Source organism: Homarus americanus, unplaced genomic scaffold (genome assembly GCF_018991925.1).
Source record: "Homarus americanus isolate GMGI-L3 unplaced genomic scaffold, GMGI_Hamer_2.0 scaffold43718, whole genome shotgun sequence".
Lineage (NCBI taxonomy): Eukaryota > Metazoa > Arthropoda > Malacostraca > Decapoda > Nephropidae > Homarus > Homarus americanus.
In genome coordinates this window covers 293261-313665 of record NW_024748480.1, presented here as the reverse complement: position 1 = coordinate 313665, position 20405 = coordinate 293261, and the positions used below count along the sequence as shown (strand labels likewise).

At 42.6% G+C, this 20405-nt stretch overlaps 1 protein-coding gene across 1 annotated transcript in view; it reads right to left on the bottom strand.

The window, feature by feature from the left end:
* Positions 1-10756, bottom strand: part of LOC121880263 (sodium-coupled monocarboxylate transporter 1-like) — a 65830-nt gene extending 55074 nt beyond the window's left edge. Inside the window, exon 1 of the mRNA XM_042387415.1 lies at positions 10729-10756. The gene's annotated coding sequence lies outside the window, so the exon portion shown is untranslated. The remainder of the gene's footprint in view (positions 1-10728) is intronic.
* Positions 10757-20405: the final 9649 nt, after the last annotated feature.

Genomic DNA, 20405 nt, shown 5'->3' with positions numbered 1-20405 from the left:
CAATGATCTGGTTATACTTTTCATGAAGTCACAAACTAAACTTATGAGAGATAGCTTTACTCAACGAAAAGGGCATCTTGGTGTAGCATCCACTAACAATGCGCTGGAAATTAATATTTATATCGACACAAAGGTGTTGTGTAGGGAGAGGCGACTGGTTCCTCCCAGTGGAAGGCCACGTGGAACATCAGCACATGACCTTGTTCTTTCAATTCCGCACCAGTGTTTCCATTTTTGGCATCCGTTTCATTCTCTTCCTCCTCAATCTCCTCTCGCTTTGACTTTTTTTATTTAAACAGACTCAAACACACACCCACAAGACAGTGATATAACAGGTTTTAACATCTGGGAGCTGAGGTTGAATGCTAACCAGATTCAAGTGATGTTGATTCGGGCGTTCAATACGTTAACTCCATTTGAGCATACACTCGTGTACACATAGTAAAGCGAGAGTGAGTTCAATGGACTTGTCTAATAGGTATAGAAAATTAAGGCCCTATCGATAACATCCAATTAATTTTTTTAACCGTTTCCTCGCCTCCGTCGCTGTGGTCCGTCTATGGTTCGCTCGTGGCCAGCACTAGTCAAGGAGCTGATTTAGACAAATATTTTGTGAAAAACCAAAATTCAGATTTCTCCTTAAATATGACGAAGAGAAAAATCCGTTATTGTATGCAATTTCTTCTTTTCTGTTTCAGTAGCCTATTGCACATGGTTCAACATCATGGCATTGTTGGGCCAGAACACACGATAAACTGTTCCCGGGCCGCCCATATAGGTGAGGGCATTATATGATTACTTGAAATCATTACTGCATATAACTGTGGCACCTTCAATCCTCTGCCTTACTTTTTTTTTTTTACGGGGATTAGCCCACCCTGGCACAGGTCACTGACCCACATCAGGGCCTGGAAGGCGAAAATATAATAATAATAAATAATAATAATAATAATAATAATAATAATATCTATCATTATTATTATTACAACAATTAATAAAATTAATAGCAAATTAACAAAAATAAAAATAAAATAATAATAATAATAATAATAATAATTATAATAATTAAATAAATACAAAAACGAAAAAATAAATCATGAGTGAGAAACGATATACAATATGTATGTTGTGTTGTTCAAGTTTGAGAAACAATTGAGACCCTGCAATTGTGTGAAAATGAGGCAGAAAGTCAGCTTTGCAGCCTGGGACTTGGTCACAATTTTCGTGACAACACATTATGCTTTCAATATCTTCCAAGGCGGTAGTACCTCCCTGTTTGGTAGCTGCTTACTACCTACTACCTGTGGTAAAGTAATTACTAAATTTACCTCCTCAATGAGACACACATAGAAACATGTTGATAGATATAAAGTGGTAAATAACTAAGAGGAATAAAAAAGGTTAAAAAAGTTATATTTCCCTATTGGTTCCAATTTTTTCAATCGTTTCATAACAGATAATGTGCTTTCACAAAATTAATATGTGTACTTTTAGTAAACGCTGCTTACAAACCAGTCTCCAGAGACTGACATGACCTTTACTTTCTTTGTTATTAAAAATGGGTCAGGGTGCAGCTCACTTAATTCTAACAAGATCTGTGACCGTGTCTAACTGTAGCTAACATGGGATTGGTGAATAAATCAAGACTGGGCTTGAATTTGTCTCAGTCTACAAATCTTTCAAACTCACCAGAAATACCTTAAATTCTTTCTGCAATACTTGAAAATTCCGCCTTATTATCATCTGTCATCAATTCCCGATAAGAAGAAAAGTGTGAAATATCATTATCCTTTAGACACACAGTAAATAGTTGCAGTTTCTTGCAGTTCCAATGTACCCCACTAGCTGGGAGACATACTGATGCCTTCCCTGTGACTTCGGTTCAGCATATTCAAGTAGGCTGTCTTGTCCGCAAGGAACGCCAGTGGGCGAAGGAAATTTAACTCTGCAGTTGATCTTGGTGCTCACGTGCGTGGCCAATTTGTACATTCTAGATGAGTAAAATATAAATATTTCTTAGCGACAAGAAATGACGAAGATACTTATTTGCACTCAGCCACCTGATATGTGAGTGCACCGGAAGGTGACTGTATTATTACATTCACTTCTCCAAGAATATTTATGACTTTTCTGTCTCTTGGATTTATTACCAACTTGCCACCATTTATGATGTTTAAACTGCTGACAACACCTCTCATGTTGACACACATAATATCTTCCCACAGAAAGCTTCCTGGTGAATAATTCATTGAAGTTTGATATAATTCACCCCATTTTCTTTTAACAAACCAACTAACCCACTTTCTGCTAGTCTTGGCTCTTGCACCGTCAGTCACAATGCAAGAACATTTCCCAAACTCTCTATAATCTTCAACAACAGAGACAAGAACTGCATTAATTTCATCTTCTTCCGTATTATCATCCAAAGGCTTCATCTTCACAGGTTCTTATGTAGCCTACACCAAATTCTTCATCGATGGAAATTTGCATTTAATTTTGGTTTGTCACTGGTGTCTATACTTTCGTCCAAAGTATTGTTTATTGTAATTAAAGTTGCGTTTTAAGCATGTTTTTCGTTAAATTAACAAAGGCTATTAAATACAGGGTACAATTGTCTTTAGTTCTGTGTGCCTTTAGAGCCCTTTAACTTATTCATGATAAGGTATCATAATAAATAAGGTTAAGTTAGGTTACAATAAGTTAGCATTAAGGTATTTAATCACCAAGTGAAATATGTCTATTCTTCAGGTGATCCAGATATTCGTTACCTGTACCAGATTTCGAGGCTTTGTCGTAATAGGTTCAAAGACGGTAAGAAATTATGAACGTGGACTGAATAATAACACTACACGAATGGTTGCCATAGAAAACTGAGTGCGATCAAAGTGAAGGAACCTGGCGTTCTTGGGTTCAGAGCGAGACGTCCGAATGTTGATACGGTGCCAGGAAGAGCCGTTGTGATTGTGGAGACATTGAGCCATAGAAAGTTCGATGTCTGATATGCTTCAAAAACGAGGTGAAAATAAAATGGTCGGGAAGGATGATCGCTGTTAAGAAAGACACATAAAATCTATACAAAGGACAGTGAATCTGAGACAGATTGTGTAGGGAGCTAGATTGTCGAAATGTGGGTGGAAAAAGTGCTGAAGGTAAAATGGGTGATTGTGAGAATTATGTTTCTGAAGTAACTAGTAGGCAAAAATCTGGTGACTGTTATATCGGCAACGCTTTGTAGAAGGATAAGTTGTTAGATAAGTTGATGTATATAGTGTTAGAACTTGGTGAAAGAGAGATTGCCGTACTGGGTACTCACCTAAACGGTCATGTTGGTGTACAGTACACGCTGAAGGTTATGAAGGTGTGTATGGTAGAACATGCTACGGTACAAGGAATATGGTAGGAAAGAATACTTGCGTTTGGAGATGCATTTAACATGATTGTATGAAACACATTGTTTAAGAAGAGACAGGGTAGTCTGATTATGTATGAGTTACGTGACACAAAAACAGACTACTACAGACTTTAATTGAATCAGATAAAGAAATTTCTTGGGGATGTAAAGTTCATAGTCGAGGAAGAATGTGCCTTGCAGCAAAGATATCTTAAAAGATGCAGAGAGAGGAAGATGTGTGTTTCCGGGGAGGGATATCTTTTGTGCTGAGCTGAGAAGAGTGGAAGCAACTAGCGACAGTGTGAGGGGTTGTGTAACGAGATTCTGGGCCAAAATAAGGGATGCTCTCGAGTGCGGCAGACATGATGTATGGTTGGACGAAGGGCCCGGCCAGGCATGAAGTAACATGGTCTTGGGACGATGAAGTGGTCAGAATGATAAAGGAAAAAAAGATTGCATAAGGCCTGGAAGATGTATTGGTTGATAACGAGGAAATCAAGGATGCTTGAAAAAATACTAAAGTCGAGTGCTGAATGAGAAGTACGAATGCAACAGGGCAGCTTAGGAGTAACAAATTCAGTGATCGAGATAGATGACAAAGTGCAGGATAGTGCAAACTTTAAATGCCCTGTATACGCAGGTAATCATATGGCCTTAGCAAGGCTGAAGAAGCTAAATGTCGGAGATATATCCCTGGAATATGTTGATGAGTTCTGCTATGTGGATGACATGATCAATGGTGGAGATGGTGCTGGAACTAGCTCAGTTTCAAGAGTCAGAAGAGGCTGGAAGAAGTTTTTGGAGTTGCTGCATTTACTGGCGGAAGGGGGACCTTCCCTTCGCGTGAAAGGAAAGATGGATGCAGCTGACGTGAGGTGTGTAATGTTGTATGGTAGTGAGCGAGCTGAAATTAGAATGGTGAAGTGAGTATGCAATGTGGCACTGAATTATAGGAAACCCTGCTCAGAAATAAGAGAGACTGGGTATTGAGAGTATTGGCGAACTTTTGTGTAAAGATAGGCCGAGATGGTTTGGCATGTTGATAGAATAGAAATCAATTGAGTCAAGATATGTATGATTCTAATTGTGAAGGCCAAAAATTACATGGGGATGGTTGTAAGAAATTACATTAGGGTTAAGAACCTGACAAAAGAGACTACAGGAGACTATTCAACATGGAGAAATGTCTTCAGCTCATCGTAGGTAACCCATTCAATCGTGGAAAATGGCCGTAAAACGTTGTTGATGATGATTATGATGATGTTGTAAATTGAGCTATGGTAACCTCGCAAAGCTGAAGAGAATTGCGATCTTCTCTGACTGTGACGACGTCCGCCTCACGCTTGTGTCATCCTGAGAATAATAAGTCTCTGACATGCAAGCTCAGAATAATTCTGTGTATTATTATTTTTCTCCCCTTTCCTTCCTTCTCCGTTCCTCCTTCTCTTTCAACTCTTTATTTTCCTTCTTCCTCTTCCTCGTTTTCCTCCATCTCTTATTTTATTCCTCCTCTTTTCTCATCGCCTTCATTTTTCTCCTGTTCCTTTTCCTTCTATATTCCCCTCCCTTTTTTACGCCTTTTTGTTCTATTTTTTTCATCTTCCCGTTGTACTCCTCCTCCTCATTCTGCTTTCAGTGTTAAATCTTTACGTACTTAATTTTCTTTCCTACTCAAATTAAATCTATCAACGCAGGTAAGGTTGACGAGCAAAGCCGTCAGACACGCAGGAAAAACGCTGCAACCAACAATCATGGGTAATGCCTCTAAGGGACATACCAAGGTTGAACACAAAAACTTGCATACAAAGCCATTTATATATGCCATGAATTGGAAACAACTCCGAATGAGTCATAGCAAAAGTTTCTTGCTAGTGAATGTATTTTAGCGATGCACTGGAATAGAACTTTTGTCGAAGTGGCTTAGTATCGTTAAAACTTGAAGATAAACTGAAAATAATGTAGGATAACAACAAACTGGCTCTATACATATATCAAAGGGAATAGAGATAATCATCCCATTAATCCTCAAAACGCAACTGACGTTCATCTTAATTAGGAATAACTTTTTGTTTTGGTGATAAAACTTAATGGCAATTCGTAGAACCCTTATGTTTCATTAGAAGCGTCGTCTATTATTATAACTAAATTATACCTACACTGGGGGGTTAGCTAATGTTTAGTAATGATGCTATCCATTTATAATTTGTATTACGATGCCCTACCTGGTAGTCTCCATATACAGGTCAGTTGGAATTTTCGAGAAAATTTTTTTTTCTTTAATTTGCAGTTATACCGACTTATGCGTCACATATGTGTGTGTGTGTGTGTGTGTGTGTGTGTGTGTGTGTGTGTGTGTGTGTGTGTGTGTGTGTGTGTAATAATCATGGATATGTGTGTGTGTGTGTGTGCGTGTGCGTGTGTGTGTATGTGTGTGTTTCCGCAAGGTGTTGCCTTCTTATAAGATCCTAACTGCCCCTCTCTCTCTCTCTCTCTCCTTTAGCTGGTTCCTATTACCAGCAAGATCCTTGTGTATAAGAAACTTCATAACAAGTTTTATTGACTGAGTGTTGTGGAAGTAATTAAAGCGACGTTGCACCTGTGCCGTCACTGAAGCACTTTGTGATTAGAGTAGAGAGCAGGTGGATGGATTTTTTTTTTTTTACATTACGACGGAAATGACCCAAACCTCATTACAAATCCCTAAATTCCCCACATTTATCAAGTCCGGGACAAAATAACGGGGATTAAGCAAAAATACCTTATAGAACATAAGAACATAAGAATGGAGGAAACTGCAGCGGGCCTATTGGCCCATACTGGGCAGTCCCGTTTACACCCAACCCCTATTGCTCATATGAGCATCCAACCTATGTTTGAAGCAATTCAGCGTATTCGAGTTAATGATGATATATGGTAACTTGTTCCATTCATCCACTACTGTTTCCAAACCAGTGTTTACCTATTTCACGCCTAAATCTAAATTTGTCTAATTTAAAACCATTGTTACGAGTTCGCTCCTGGTTGGATAATTTGAGTACCTTTGTAATGTCCCTTTGTTTAGCCCTGCCTTCCACTTATACACCTCTATCAGGTCGCCCCTCGCTCTACGTCTCTCAAGGGAGTGCAAATTAAGATGCTTTAAATCTGTCTCTATACTCAAGGTTCCTAATGCCCGGGATTAGTCTTGTCATTCTCCTCTGAATTCTTTCCAAGGATTCTATATCCATTCTGTAATACGGTTACCAGAACTGATTCGTAATCCAGGTGTGGTCTCACAAGAGCAAGATACAGTTTTAGGATGACCTCGCTAGTCTTGTAACTAACACTCCTTTGTATGAACCCAAGTACTTTATTAGCCTTGTTACGAGCAAAAACACATTGTTTACTTGGCTTAAGGTTCCTACTTATCATTACTCCTAAATCTCTCTCGCAGTAGGATTTCTCTATGGCATCGTTGTTCATCTGGTATCTGGTTTCCCTGTTTACATCTCCTATACTGAGTACTTTACATTTGTCGACGTTGAATTTCATCTGCCATTTTTCAGACCATTCGAAAAATTTGTTTAGATCTTCCTGTAGTTTTGCCGAGTCCTCATCAGATTTGATAACACGTCCTATTTTAGTGTCATCAGCAAATTTACTTATGTTGCTGTCTATGCCGATATCTATGTCGTTTATGTATATAATAAATAATAATGGTCCAAGTACTGAGCCTTGGGGAACTCCACTTGTGACGTTGCTCCAATGGGACTTAGTGCCGTTAATGCTCACTCGCTGTTTCCTGTCCTGTAACCACGCCCTAATCCATTTAAGGATGTCACCTTTGATGCCATGAGCTTCTACCTTTCTAATTAGTCTTTCGTGGGGACTCTGTCGAAGGCTTTGCTAAAGTCGAGATATACCACATCATAATTGTGCCCCTCGTCCACCGATTCGAAAACTGATGAAAAGAATGTTAATAGATTCGTTAGGCAAGAACGTCCGCTTGTGAAGCCATGCTGGGAATCATTGATCAATCGGTGCTTCTCCAGGTGATTTCGAATAGTTTGAAATGATTGCTTCCAGTAATTTGCCTACTATTGATGTTAGACTGATTGGGCGGTAGTTAGAGGATAGTGATCTATCCCCCTTCTTGAAAATAATTTATCCAATTACCCGATTCTTAAAAAAAATGGAATAAAAATCATATCAGTTTACAATACTGCAGTAACATTGCAGAAACAGAAAACAACTGATCTTTTCCAAAGATTTGCAACAAGTTTCAGAACTTTTCGTGAAAATTTGTAAGGAAATTTATGCGTTTCAATGTTGGACGGAAAGACGGACAGAGACATGAACGGACAGATGGAAGGAATGGCAGGAAAAACACGTATATTCGGCTGTAACCTAAAACTTAGAACTTAATAACATGTGTATATATTCATGCATGCATGTATACATATCACACACTCATGGTCACACACACACACACACACAGACACACACACATAAATCCATGTACGACCTTACTATATATACTGTACATGTGTTTTGTGTTGTATGAACCAAGAGATATTTTTTCTCAAATAGAAAAAAATATAAGAAAGAGAGTCAAAGTGGAACAAACAGAAGGAAATATGAAGAGTGAGAATAAAAGATAGAGAGGAAATAAAAGTACAGAGACAGAGAGAAAATAGAAGTGCAAGAGAGAAAAATACATAGAGACAGAGAGTGAAATATAAAGAGAGAATAACATAGAACAGGAAAGACAGAAGAAAATGCAGAAAGAGAGAGATAGAGAGACAACAACGATTAAATAGACACAAAATGAATAAAATATTACGAGAGAGAGAGAGAGGATGTTAGATAAAGAGCAAGAGAAAGATAGATAGGTAGGTAGATAGATAGATAGATAGATAAATAGAGAGAGAGAGAGAGAGAGAGAGAGAGAGAGAGAGTGAGAGAGTGAGAGAGTGAGAGAGAGAGAGAGAGAGAAAATAAAATGTGCTGAAAAATAGCGAGAAAGAGTGAACGGAAGTGATACAGCATAGCGGAGAACTGAACGCCACTCAACACGACCAATATAGATAATGTTGACCTAAATTATGCTGCATTAGAGACACTCCCTTGTTGAACCTTGGGAAAATACAACACAACGCCCTTGTGTTACTTACTCCATCACGGAAATTCACAGTATACTGCTCGTGCATCCCAATAAAGCCCTTATACTCTATGTATGTAATAACACTTATACACGAATGCACAATACTTTCCGGTGGACTAATACAATAATGTATTTTAAAAGTTAAGGAATCATCTGGCTGGTGTTAGGGAGAGCAGGTCTAGTCATTAACCCAAAGAATCAAAAAACAAGTCTTAGAATTGAAGAAAAAAATCATCGAATGAACCTGATTTACAAAAAAATATTCAGAAGAAATAAAAACAACAGCGAGACAATAACTTCTTTGATCACCAGAAATAATATAACAATCTAAGAATGAAGAGAAAGGTAAGAGGATAAAGATTAAATAAAACACAAAGAAAGAAAAAATAATTACCAACAGCATAAAGAAAAACAACTGGGCTCTTCAACACTTAACACCGGAGGCCAGGTAGATTAAAAAACTTTAATCGACTGTGAGAGATTCTTAGTATACCAACTGTAACAGACCAATTACAAAAAAAAAATATACCAAAGCTTCGCCTATAATCATGTTAACTATTTTCTTTTATTTTACTTTTTCTTTTCATATTGAAGGTTTTGTTGAGTTACTCTTTCTTTTGTTTACATTCTTACTCACGTATACAATAGATACTACCACGAGATACAGGAAGTGTTGGTGGAGGAGGTTTGTCAGGGTCGTTCGGTGGGTGGTGACAGAGGAGAGGAGAGGAAAGGAGAACGAAAGGGAATTCAGGGATACACCAAGGGTAGTACTGTAACTCTCTGGGGTGTCCCTTATGTACTAACAGTGGCAGTGGCGGGATAACATTGGGGGAGGCACCACAAACTAGTTCTTGGGGGTGTTCAGTGAGTCATAAGAATAAGGAGAGGGGGGAGGAGGTGGCAATACGAGAAAGTTTTTGGGAGAGAGAGAATACTTGTAGCACCAATATGGAGGAAACAACAGCAAAGGAACGATTTACGGGAGAAAACATACTCTACTGTCGATGGTAAGCCAGATTAACATTACAAGGTTGATGAAGGGATGGAAACCACACAGGCGTTCTCAAAAACGCACTCTTAATAATAACAGGAAGGCGATATGGAACAGAACTTCAGAGGACACTTGTCAAGGTCGACAAGGGAGGAGTAGCAAGGAAAAGAATCCGAGAAAGCAATGGTAAATCTCACAGGGGTTCCTCTCCGTCATCCCGAGAATCTGTTGATATTGGAGAAGGAAGATATTGGCGTGGCATCTGAAGGTGATGATGATACGCTAATTCCTTGGGCAACAGCATGCCAGGGTGATAAGACAGGGGTTGGTGGGTGTTAGCGTGGTCAGACAGGGGGTGATGGGTGTCAGGGTAGTGAGACAGGGGGTGGTGGGTGTCAGGGTGGGAGACAGAGGGTGTGGGTGTGGGGTGGTGAGACAGGGGGTGGTGGGTGTCAGGGTGGTGAGACAGGGGATGGTGGGTGTCAGGGTGGTGAGACAGGGGTGGTGGGTGTCAGGGTGGTGAGACAAAGGCTGGTGGGTGTCAGGGTGGTGAGACAGGGGTGGTGGATGTCAGGGTGGTGAGACAGGGGGTGGTGGGTGTCAGGGTGGTGAGACAGGGGGTGGTGGGTGTCAGGGTGGTGAGACAAGGGCTGGTGGGTGTCAGGGTGGTGAGCCAGCACACAGAGGCTTCTTTCCTGTCAGCGTTGAAGTTCCTCACTTTATATTCTGAAGCACTCTCTTTCTCTCTCTCTCTCTCTTTCTCTCTCTCTCTCTCTCTCTCTCTCTCTCTCTCTCTCTGATGTAAACTTATATATCCACTTGACTGTTGATATACTCTGATCACTAAACCCTTTACCACAATCACCTACGGATAATTTGAACCCATACACCAAAGTTAGATGCTGTTAAGGTAGTCACTTACTTTGCCGATAAGATTTACCATTATTTTATAATCTTGCTGAATATCCAGCCAATCGAGTAAAGTAGACCACTACTTGCCCAAAAACAGTTTTTCATGGATAACTTAACAACACTATCACAATAAACAACTTTTCGTACACTAGAATTCATATAATCTTAACACAGTAGTTATCTTTATCCATAATAATTTATAAATCACACTTGGGTTGGACGTTACACTCGGATAATCTTATAAGAAACACATAACGCACGAGACCGCTCTACGGCATCAGTACTTACTCGCCTCGCCGCAGTCAGTAATACACTGAGGTCTGAACCCCGTTTACCCCGGATCCCCGACCCGGTCCCCGTCCCCTAGCTCTGCTACACAGGTGGCTGGCTGCTTCGTACACTTGTGCGGTGATACTGCACGAGGCTCTTTGTTTACATTGTGAAACTTTTCATTTATGTGAATATCTATTAAAAGATCCACTCCTTGAATATCCAAATAGGTTTTACACCTCGAGATCGATAACTCTTCAAGCAAGTCACGACAAGTTTGTCATGGGTTATATTCTCTAGGACACGACATAGCTGAAAATGGCATCAATATTTCACCAAGAATTTACCGTCAATGGAAAGACTTCTTCAACCCACTTCTGGGATGATGAGATATGTGTTAGGTATCTTTGACTGAATTTAACATAAGAACATAAGAACATAAGAATGGAGGAAACTGCAGCGGGCCTATTGGCCCATACTGGGCAGTCCCATTTAAACCCAACCCCTATTGCTCATATAAGCATCCAACCTATGTTTGAAGCTATCAAGTATATTCGAGTTAATGATGATATTTGGTAACTTGTTCCATTCATCCACTACTCTGTTTCCAAACCAGTATTTACCTATTTCGCGCCTAAATCTAAATTTGTCTAATTTAAAACCATTGTTACGAGTTCGCTCCCGGTTGGATAGTTTGAGTACCTTTGAAATGTTCCCTTTGTTTAGCCCTGACTTTCATTTATACACCTCTACCATTCCGCCCCTCGCTCTATGTCTCTCGAAGGAGTGCAAATTAAGATGCTTTAACCAGTCTCTGTACTCATGGTTCCTAATGCCCGGGATTAGTCTTGTCATTCTCCTCTGGATTGCATTGTCTCTCCTAAAACACTCGTTGTGGTGGCCTCTGCGCCCCGCTGCGTCATGATAAGGATACAAATTATTTAATTCTGTTATATCAAGGCTGAGTCAAGACCATTATGGTGGAGTTCCTTTGGTCTTAGTTTCTATGATGAATTTTTTATACTGTTTAAAGGTTCAAAATGAAAGTTAGTCAGCAGGGAGTAAGCGTGGCGTTATCGATGCAACATAATTGTACCCAATGATAACTTTCACTCTTTTCTCCCTTCGTGTTGCCTCACAATACATACAGTACAGAAAATTTTCATATTTTGACATGTAACTATTATTTTGTTTTTTATGATGATCATCTACGGGAGATGCAATTTGTTTGTTTGTTTGTTTACTCACCATCATGCGATGGCATAGAGCCAGAACCTCTGAGCTTCTGTCTCGATGCCATCGCTCAGAAGAACGTATATAAGCCAAGAGTCCCGTGGTAATTATGGGTAGAAACACTTCTTTGAGTATCAGGCCTCAGTTTGTATCATTGTTCTCGCGTGTCTCTTAATCAGCAAGAAGGAAAAAAGAAAACAAACAAGGGACAAAGTAAAAATTGGAAAAAACGAGAATTTACAAAGGAAGTAAACACTGAAACGCACCAACAAACAGTGCGAATAGCTTCACCTTGCTCTACTGACCTTCCCCAACACCCGCAAGAGAGTGGTTTATAGTCCTTGGATAGAGGATACACTGGCTCAGTGCTAACATAAACTTGATTAGTTCATTATACACGTTTACCTTCCTCTCCATCCCATTCTCATTCACTTTCTCCCATTTAGCCAGTCACCAAATATGACTTTAGTGATCTGTAGAGGGCGAGGTCTCAGGCACGAGTAAAAATACTTGACTCAACATACTCCGGAGCACTAGATAAGAGCGATTGGTGTCTGGATATACTGAGGTGTTTCATCCGAGCCACAACCTGGAAGATCATGACTCAAGGTGAAATCACACTAATATTGTATCTTCTTCGAGTTTGTTAAGGCGGTACCTATCTTCAATACATCATCACTTGTTCTGATCAGCATTGACTCCATTCAGATTCCTGACAATAATCTTGATGACCTTCACTCACAACTCTAAAAGCACACACACACACACACACACACACACACACACACACACACACACACACACACACACACACACACACACACACACACACACACACACTGGGGAAATGGTTATTCGAATCAATAGTTATTCTTAAAACTCAAACACAGGCGAAGTCTCCAGAACAAGACAATTTTTATCCAGTGTTCGTACTCAGTAAGTCGCTTGTTAAACTTTCATGATGCATCATTAATATTATCGGCCACAACTTGAAATAAATAGGATCTTTACATTTACCAAAACGGCTTCTAGAACTTTTTCTTTCCGTTCTCGCTCTAACCTTTCCTCGTGTCTTAACAAGAAATACTATTCTCGGTGATAAACACTACTCTTGGTGAAAATATTACTCTTGGCGAGAAACACTACTATTAGTGAGAAACACTGTTCTTGGCGAGAAACACTACTCTTGAAGAGAAACACTACTCTTGGCGAGAAACACTACTCTTGGCGAGAAACACTATTCTTGGCGAGAAACACTACTCTTGAAGAGAAACACTATTCTTGGCGAGAAACATTACTCTTAGCGAGAAACACTATTCTTGGCGAGAAACACTATTCTTGGCGAGAAACACTATTCTTGGCGAGAAACACTACTCTTGAAGAAAACACTATTCTTGGCGAGAAACACTACTCTTAGCGAGAAACACTATTCTTGGCGAGACACACTCTTCTTGGCGAGAAACACTATTCTTGGCGAGAAACTCTTCTCTTTCACCCACTTAAAACAAAGCACATCACTCGTCATTTAACCACCAGTCATCACCACACCCGACCTGCATTACCATGATGATGTTCCAGTATACCCTGGACCCAGGCTTGACTGAAAAGAATGTACTTTATAATGTGAAGAGATAATCGGTGTATGCTGATGGTATAGTGTTCATATACTACTAGCATATAACAATTATTTAGAAAAACCCAATGGTATGTTAGTTTATTTTGCTTAAGTCAAAGGTGTTGTATATCCTGTGATTAGAATAACCGATCATCTTAATTATATTGTATTGACGCTGGTTTAAAAAACGACAATTTTAATTACAGTAGAGTGTATCCATTATCAAGCTCTTCTGATTTTCGAGGGCATAAACATATATTTCAATTTTTAAGTAAACCTTTTATTTAAGTTCTATTACGAATTATCGTTTTCCCATGACTAATAGGCGCGTGGTTCCCTTGCAGTCTTACATCCTGGGCAGAAATATATATATATTTTTTTTTACTAGTTCTGTGATAAATGACTTTACATCCCTTTGATTGGATCGTATATTCTATAATGGACATATGAGCAATGTCTCAAGGGTTCTGGGTAAAGCATCTTTATAATATAAATTGCCACCCCAGAGTTCTGAGAACAACAATATCGTTTACGCCTTGTACACTCGCCACAAAAGTTCTGGAACACCTGGGCACGACAGATTTCAAAATGAGCACTATGGGCTCGTGTCGTCTTAGAATGGTTAGCATGTCTGGTTGCGAAGTGATTCAATATTTCGTAAAAATATATGTTGCTCGTCTTTATAGTATTTACAGGTGAAAAGAAGAAACTTAATTTGCCCAAAAATTTCCTCAGAGTGCAATGTTCAGATTTTACGTTCGTTTTGTCATATTGTATAACGCTTAGGCCTTAGGGCTCCGTGAGGCAGATAATGGACATACACAAGCAACCCCCTCAGCCAACTGTTTTGGGTAACACATACTTACAGAGCTCACTCCAGTATTACCCCAACAACGTAATAGGATGGGAAGGTAACCTCTCGGGAGCCCAACAACTACACCGGCGGATGAAGGCAATGCAAGTTGGACAGGCTACTAAGGTGAAAGCCAACAAACTAGGCTATTGGCAGTCCATTGCAACTCTCCCTCTCCCTAATTGTTGCAACTACCTGCACCGTTGGATCAGAAAAAGGGTGAGCCAAGATGTGTGGTTGCAGACTGTGCTCCTGCCTCACCACATAAATCAACTAACACGCAGCCATCATCCAGCTCATCATACTTTCCATCATCATCAGAATCCCTAAACCCTCAAAAGTCATATGGCAACAGACGAGTGGCGACGGGGACAAGCAAAGATGACTGCCGGGAGTCTCTAGTCACAACTCTGCACATGGGCGGCAAAGAGAAGATGGTCGTTTATGCACTGAGATCTAGGCAGCAGTGCAATCCGGTCCTGTCTGTGCGACTGAGCAGCCCTTTCCAGGAGCAACTCTGCTCACCCCACATACGGAGGGAGCTAGAAAAGGTGCCCTAAACATAGCCTGCCTAAAAAAATAAAAAATAAAAAAAATAAAAAATAAACTGTCTGGGCAACTGCACCCAGTAAGGTCATCCTAATTTCAGGACCATTCTGGAAACTGGCACAAATGAGCGTCCTGAAAGAAGAACGCCCTTCTGGCAAAAAAGCTGTTACAGGTATAAATAACATCGACATAGCAGCCATTAGTGAGTCCCGGCTCCCAGACGAGGGTCTACTCACAGAATGGGGTTCGGCTATACCTTCTTCTGGAAGGGTAAGCCTGCTGCTTTCCTATTCACCAATCCATCTTAAATAGAGTGAAATGCGTGTTTGGGTCAACGATCGCCTCCTGCTGCTCTGAGTCCCACTGAATGACTCACGTCATGCCTTTTTCATCAATGCATATGCCCCAACACTGGATGCAGAGGATGAAATCAAAGAGGCCTTTTATGCCGACTTTGGCAGAGTGCTAACCTCTATCCCCAGAGAAGATAAGGTTGTGCCCCATGGTGACTTCAATGCCAGAATTGGCATTGGAGAAACGGAGTGGACAAATGTAATCCCAACGGACTACTCCTCAGCAGCAAGTCTGCTGAACACAGTCTCACCATCACCAAAACATTGTTTTGGCAGACCGAAAAGTTCTAGGGTTCTCGGCAACACCCACGATCCTGACATTGGTATCTCGTTGACTAGAGTACATCATTGGCAGAAAAAGTGATAGCCGAGATACTCTCATTAGCATAGCCATGCGTGGGTCAGACCACTGTCATACAGATCATCCGCTAATTAGAGCCAAATTCTCCCTTCAGGGCGCCCTAAAACGGCGAAGGCAGCAAGCCTCCAGAAGAGGTTTTAACACCACACAACTGGGGATCAAGCCTTAGAAAATATATTCAGAGAACAACTCGACGATGAGCTGACAAACAACCCAACAACAAACGACCTAAATGCGAGTGCCAAATGGGGTATCCTTGATGCTCACATCACATGAACCTGCAGAGAGACCTTCGGCCACATAAAAAAAAAAAACCACCAGGATTGGTTTGAGAAAAATTAACAAGAAATCGACGTACTCGACAATGGTAAACGTGCTGCCTTCACTGACTCGAAGAACAAACCTCAGTCTCGGAACAAGGCTGATACCTTACGCCAGAAGAAAGCAATGGTGCAGAGCTAACTTCGATCTAAAGGACGAATGGTGGAAAAATAAAGCGCACGTTTTTCAATTCCACTAAAACAATTTATGGTCCAACTATTCATAGCGCGGCCCCCTTTGCTCACCCGACGGTAACTGCCTAATTAAAGATGAAGAAGGCATCCGGCAGCACTGGAAAAAGCACTACCATTCCCTAATCAACAGAAGCACCGAGGTGGATGTCCTGACTACCCAGCAGGTTCCTCAGCACCCTGAGCTGATTCACCCTGACTGTCCTCCTTCCCATGATGAGGTAGCTGCTGCCATCAAGCAGATGAAAAATAACAAAGCCACAGGGCCTGATGGAATCCCAGCCGAGGTGTATAAAGCAGAAGGACTACTGCTTACCAGCCGTCTCCACTCTCTCCTGGAAAATATATGGAAACAGGAAGAGATCCCCAAGATCTTAAATATTTATAAGACTGTGGCAACTACTGCAGGATCTCGCTGCTGTCCATTACTGGGGGACTCGGACCTAAACAGACTTCTTCCTGGGGCTTTAGACCATCGCGTGGCACCACTGACATGATCCTTGCTGCCCACCAGATACAGAAAGCGTGCATAGAACAGCGTCGTGACTTGTGCATAGCCTTCATCGACCTAACCAAGGCCTTCGATTCAGTCAACAGGGAAGCCCTCTGGTGAACCCTCAGTCGTTTTGGTTGCCCACCTTCCCGATCGTCCCACAAAGGTCCCCTCAGCTGGCAAATTTTGCCAGCATGGGGGGGTCGACATAAACGTCCCAGAAGAGGCTCTCTCATAGATGCAGACGCAGACATCTCTGATACTGATGCCATTACCAACTCGCCTGGTCATACTGAATCCAACACCCTTCAAGAGTCAGACCCTAGTGATTATGACAGTGGCGGTAATGTTTCTATGGGAAACGCTAGCCACAGTGGAAACACCAATGCCATGGACCCTATCACCCTGCCCTCTGCCAAACAAACAAGTAAGCTGAATCTCCACTTCCCAAGGACTCTCTGAAAACTGTAGAGGAACGCTTTAATTGGATGATGAAGTACTGCAGACAGCACGGTTTCAGCATTGAATTCCGACAAGGTAAGAACCGGAACTTTATCAAGTGTCAGACTTCTGAGGTCTATGAAACACTAAGTACTGTTGGCTTTGACAGGGTCGTCCTGGTGCCCCCCCCCCCCTAGACACTGATGAATGTTGCTACATCCTAGTGATACGATTCCCCTTATACGCTGACATCGAAGCTGCGCCTGACTTTAACTCTAGTATACTGAGTATACGTCGCCATTACCGGGGGAGAGTTCCACAACCCGCTGCCATTGTCAAGTGGAAGGGAAGGGAGTGCCCAACCACTGTGGATGCCCACCCACTCTTACCCCCACTGTATGCACAAGCCTATCATCCTGAGCCTGCATTTTGTGTTTTCTGTTCTCATTGGGGTCACAACTTCACTGCCTGCTGTCGACGTGATCGGCCGAGATGTCGCTTCTGTTCACGTAACCACAACTCCGCCGCCTGTGCCCAGAAAATCAAAGACCACCTTCATAGTGGTGGGGTGGGCTATGTAATTAATCCCAGATGTTGTAACTGTGGCGGCCGGCACAATGCTGACTCACGGCAATGCCCCAATCGCCCGTCTGTCCCAGGGGAAAAGCCTCCCCGAAGGCCAAGTCTACCACAACGCCCCCCCCAGTCTTCCGGGCCACACCCCCCTGTGTACCCTGTGTCTCCAGCAATGCCTTCTTCAACAACACCTGCCTCTGCCTGGCCTCATCTGGCTACAACACAGCAGTCCCGGCCGTCTCCTAACTCAACTACTACTGGGCCTCCTCCTCGTCTCTACTCTGAGGCTGTCAGGCCTTGTGCTCCCACCGGTGCCCCCCCACAACCCCCCTCCAGTGACATGACACAGATCATATCCCTCTTCCAAGAATTTACCAACCGTATTGAAAAACTCTTCGCTACACTCTGTACCACCATCTCCCACCTACTCCTGCCCTCTGTTGCCACCCAGTCACTCCTCTCTTCTGGTTTGACACAAGCTGTTGGTCCCCCTGTGAGCCCCCCCTGCTCACGGCCTACTCCACCGCCGGCGGCCTTCACTACTGGTGTAGTGCCTACCGGGCCTGCCCTGGTGTGTCCTGCTGCCCCCGAGCGAAGTCCTGCCCCATCCTCACGACACTTGGTGCCTCAACCTGTCCTCCACCCACCGCAAGCCGCGCCCGCTCCTGTGTCTGAGCTGTCTCCACCAGGGCTACCTGGACCTGAGGACACCACCCCCGGCTACCTGTACCCCACCGACATGTCGACGAACACACCATCACAATTACACTAAAAGGTGTGTCCCTCAATGTTGTCAATGCCTATGTGCCTCCCCTCACCCCTACTGTACCTGCCCGACCACACCATATCACCTCCACCCCCACTGTACTTCACCACGCCTAGTACATTGGCAACCCTGAGCCTGGCCGCACTGTTTGTAAATTTTGTGGTCAACCGACTCTCACACCCTCTCTCACCACATCCTCATTTGCCCTATGACCTCCCCCTACAGGTCCCCAGCCGTTACCAACACCTCTTCCCTCCCTGACCAGATATCCCTCCTCCTAGTGACAGGCCCGGCACTTGACATTATTCGGGACCTGCCACACTTTGCCATAAACAGATAAATTGTACCGGGAATTTTCCCCCCACACACTCATCATTGTCACTTTATGTAACTTACTGACAAAACCCATGACCCTTCAGGCCTTTCACGCCCCTAATGCATGATTCATAAAGGCAGGCATGAACTCCGCATGCTTCCCAGTTGGGCACTGTAAACGCTTCTGCGCTTCACCTTGCACAGGATGTAAGGGGGTGCCCAATAAACTAGCCCTCTCGTGGGCAATCTGTAAAAAAAAAAAAATCACCACAATTCATTGCCATTAGGAGGCAACTCCACGATGGCATGAAGGTCAGTGTCCTGTACAATGGCACCCAGTCTGAACTCTTCCCCATCCAAACGGGGGCAAAACAAGGATGTGTACTGGCACCAACTCTCTTTTACCATTTTCTCAGCTGCCTTCATTACTTGTGCCAGTGCCAATTTAACCGTCGGGGTGAACATCCAGTATCAGATGAAGGGACTTTTCAACATCAGACGACTCCAGGCAGGAACAAAAGTGTCAGCCGCTTCCATCACTGCACTTCAATTTGCATACGACCTCACCCTCGTCACTCACACTGAATGCGATGTACAAGAAATCCAGAAGACCTATGCAGATGCGTATACACATTTCGGCCCTGAGGTGAACTTACGTACGGCCCAGATTCTCTTCTAGCCTGCTTCTGGTTCAGTCACACCTCCACCAGCCATCCAGGATAATGGTACTACCCTCTCTAATGTTAACCACTTTCAGTACCTCCGTTCCCATTATTCCACCACTGCAGACACACGAAGAAGAGATTCAACATCGGATCAGATGTGGTATATCAAGCCTTTGGCAGACTCCGTACCCGTGTCTTCAGCTGTAGGGAGCAGAAATTATCTACAAAGTTGCATGTAAATCGAGCAGTGGTCCTCCCCACCCTGTTATATGGCAGCGAGACATGGGTCACATACAGGAAGCACCTCAAGGTACTTGAAAACTTTCACCAACGTAGTCTACTTGCCATCCTCCGAGTTCGCTGGTAAGAAGAACAGAACAAATGCCGGTATTCTCGCTGACACGAACTGTAGGAGCATCGAGGCTGCCATTTTCCATGGATAACTATGTTGCACTGGCCATGTTACCCGCATGGACGACAGTATTCTGCCTAAGTAATTGCTCTACCGCCATCTAATGAATGGTAAACGTATCGCTGGATAGCAACTGAAAAGGTATAAGGATAGCCTTCAGACAACCCTGAAAAAGTGTCAAATCTTCCTCATCACCTGGGAGACGATCACTCCACACCGTATAGTTTGGAGGAGCACCACAGCACGAGAAGGTGTCATTACCTTTGAGTTAACCGGACTGCATACCGAAGCAGGCAAGCGCCAACGCCGGAAAGACGCTGCCGCCACACCTCCACATGTGCAACATCTGTGGGCGGCCCTGCCAGTCCCGTATCGGCCTCTCGAGTCACCTCAGAGCTCACCAATGAAGGTGACATCTTTAATAACTCATGTCATTATATCATACAGTAGTTGTATGATCGTCATACTCGATTCTGAGTGATAGCAAAGTGTACCTCCAGGCGACAGAATTCCCTTCACAATCCCTGTTGTCGACCGCCAAAAACACCGAA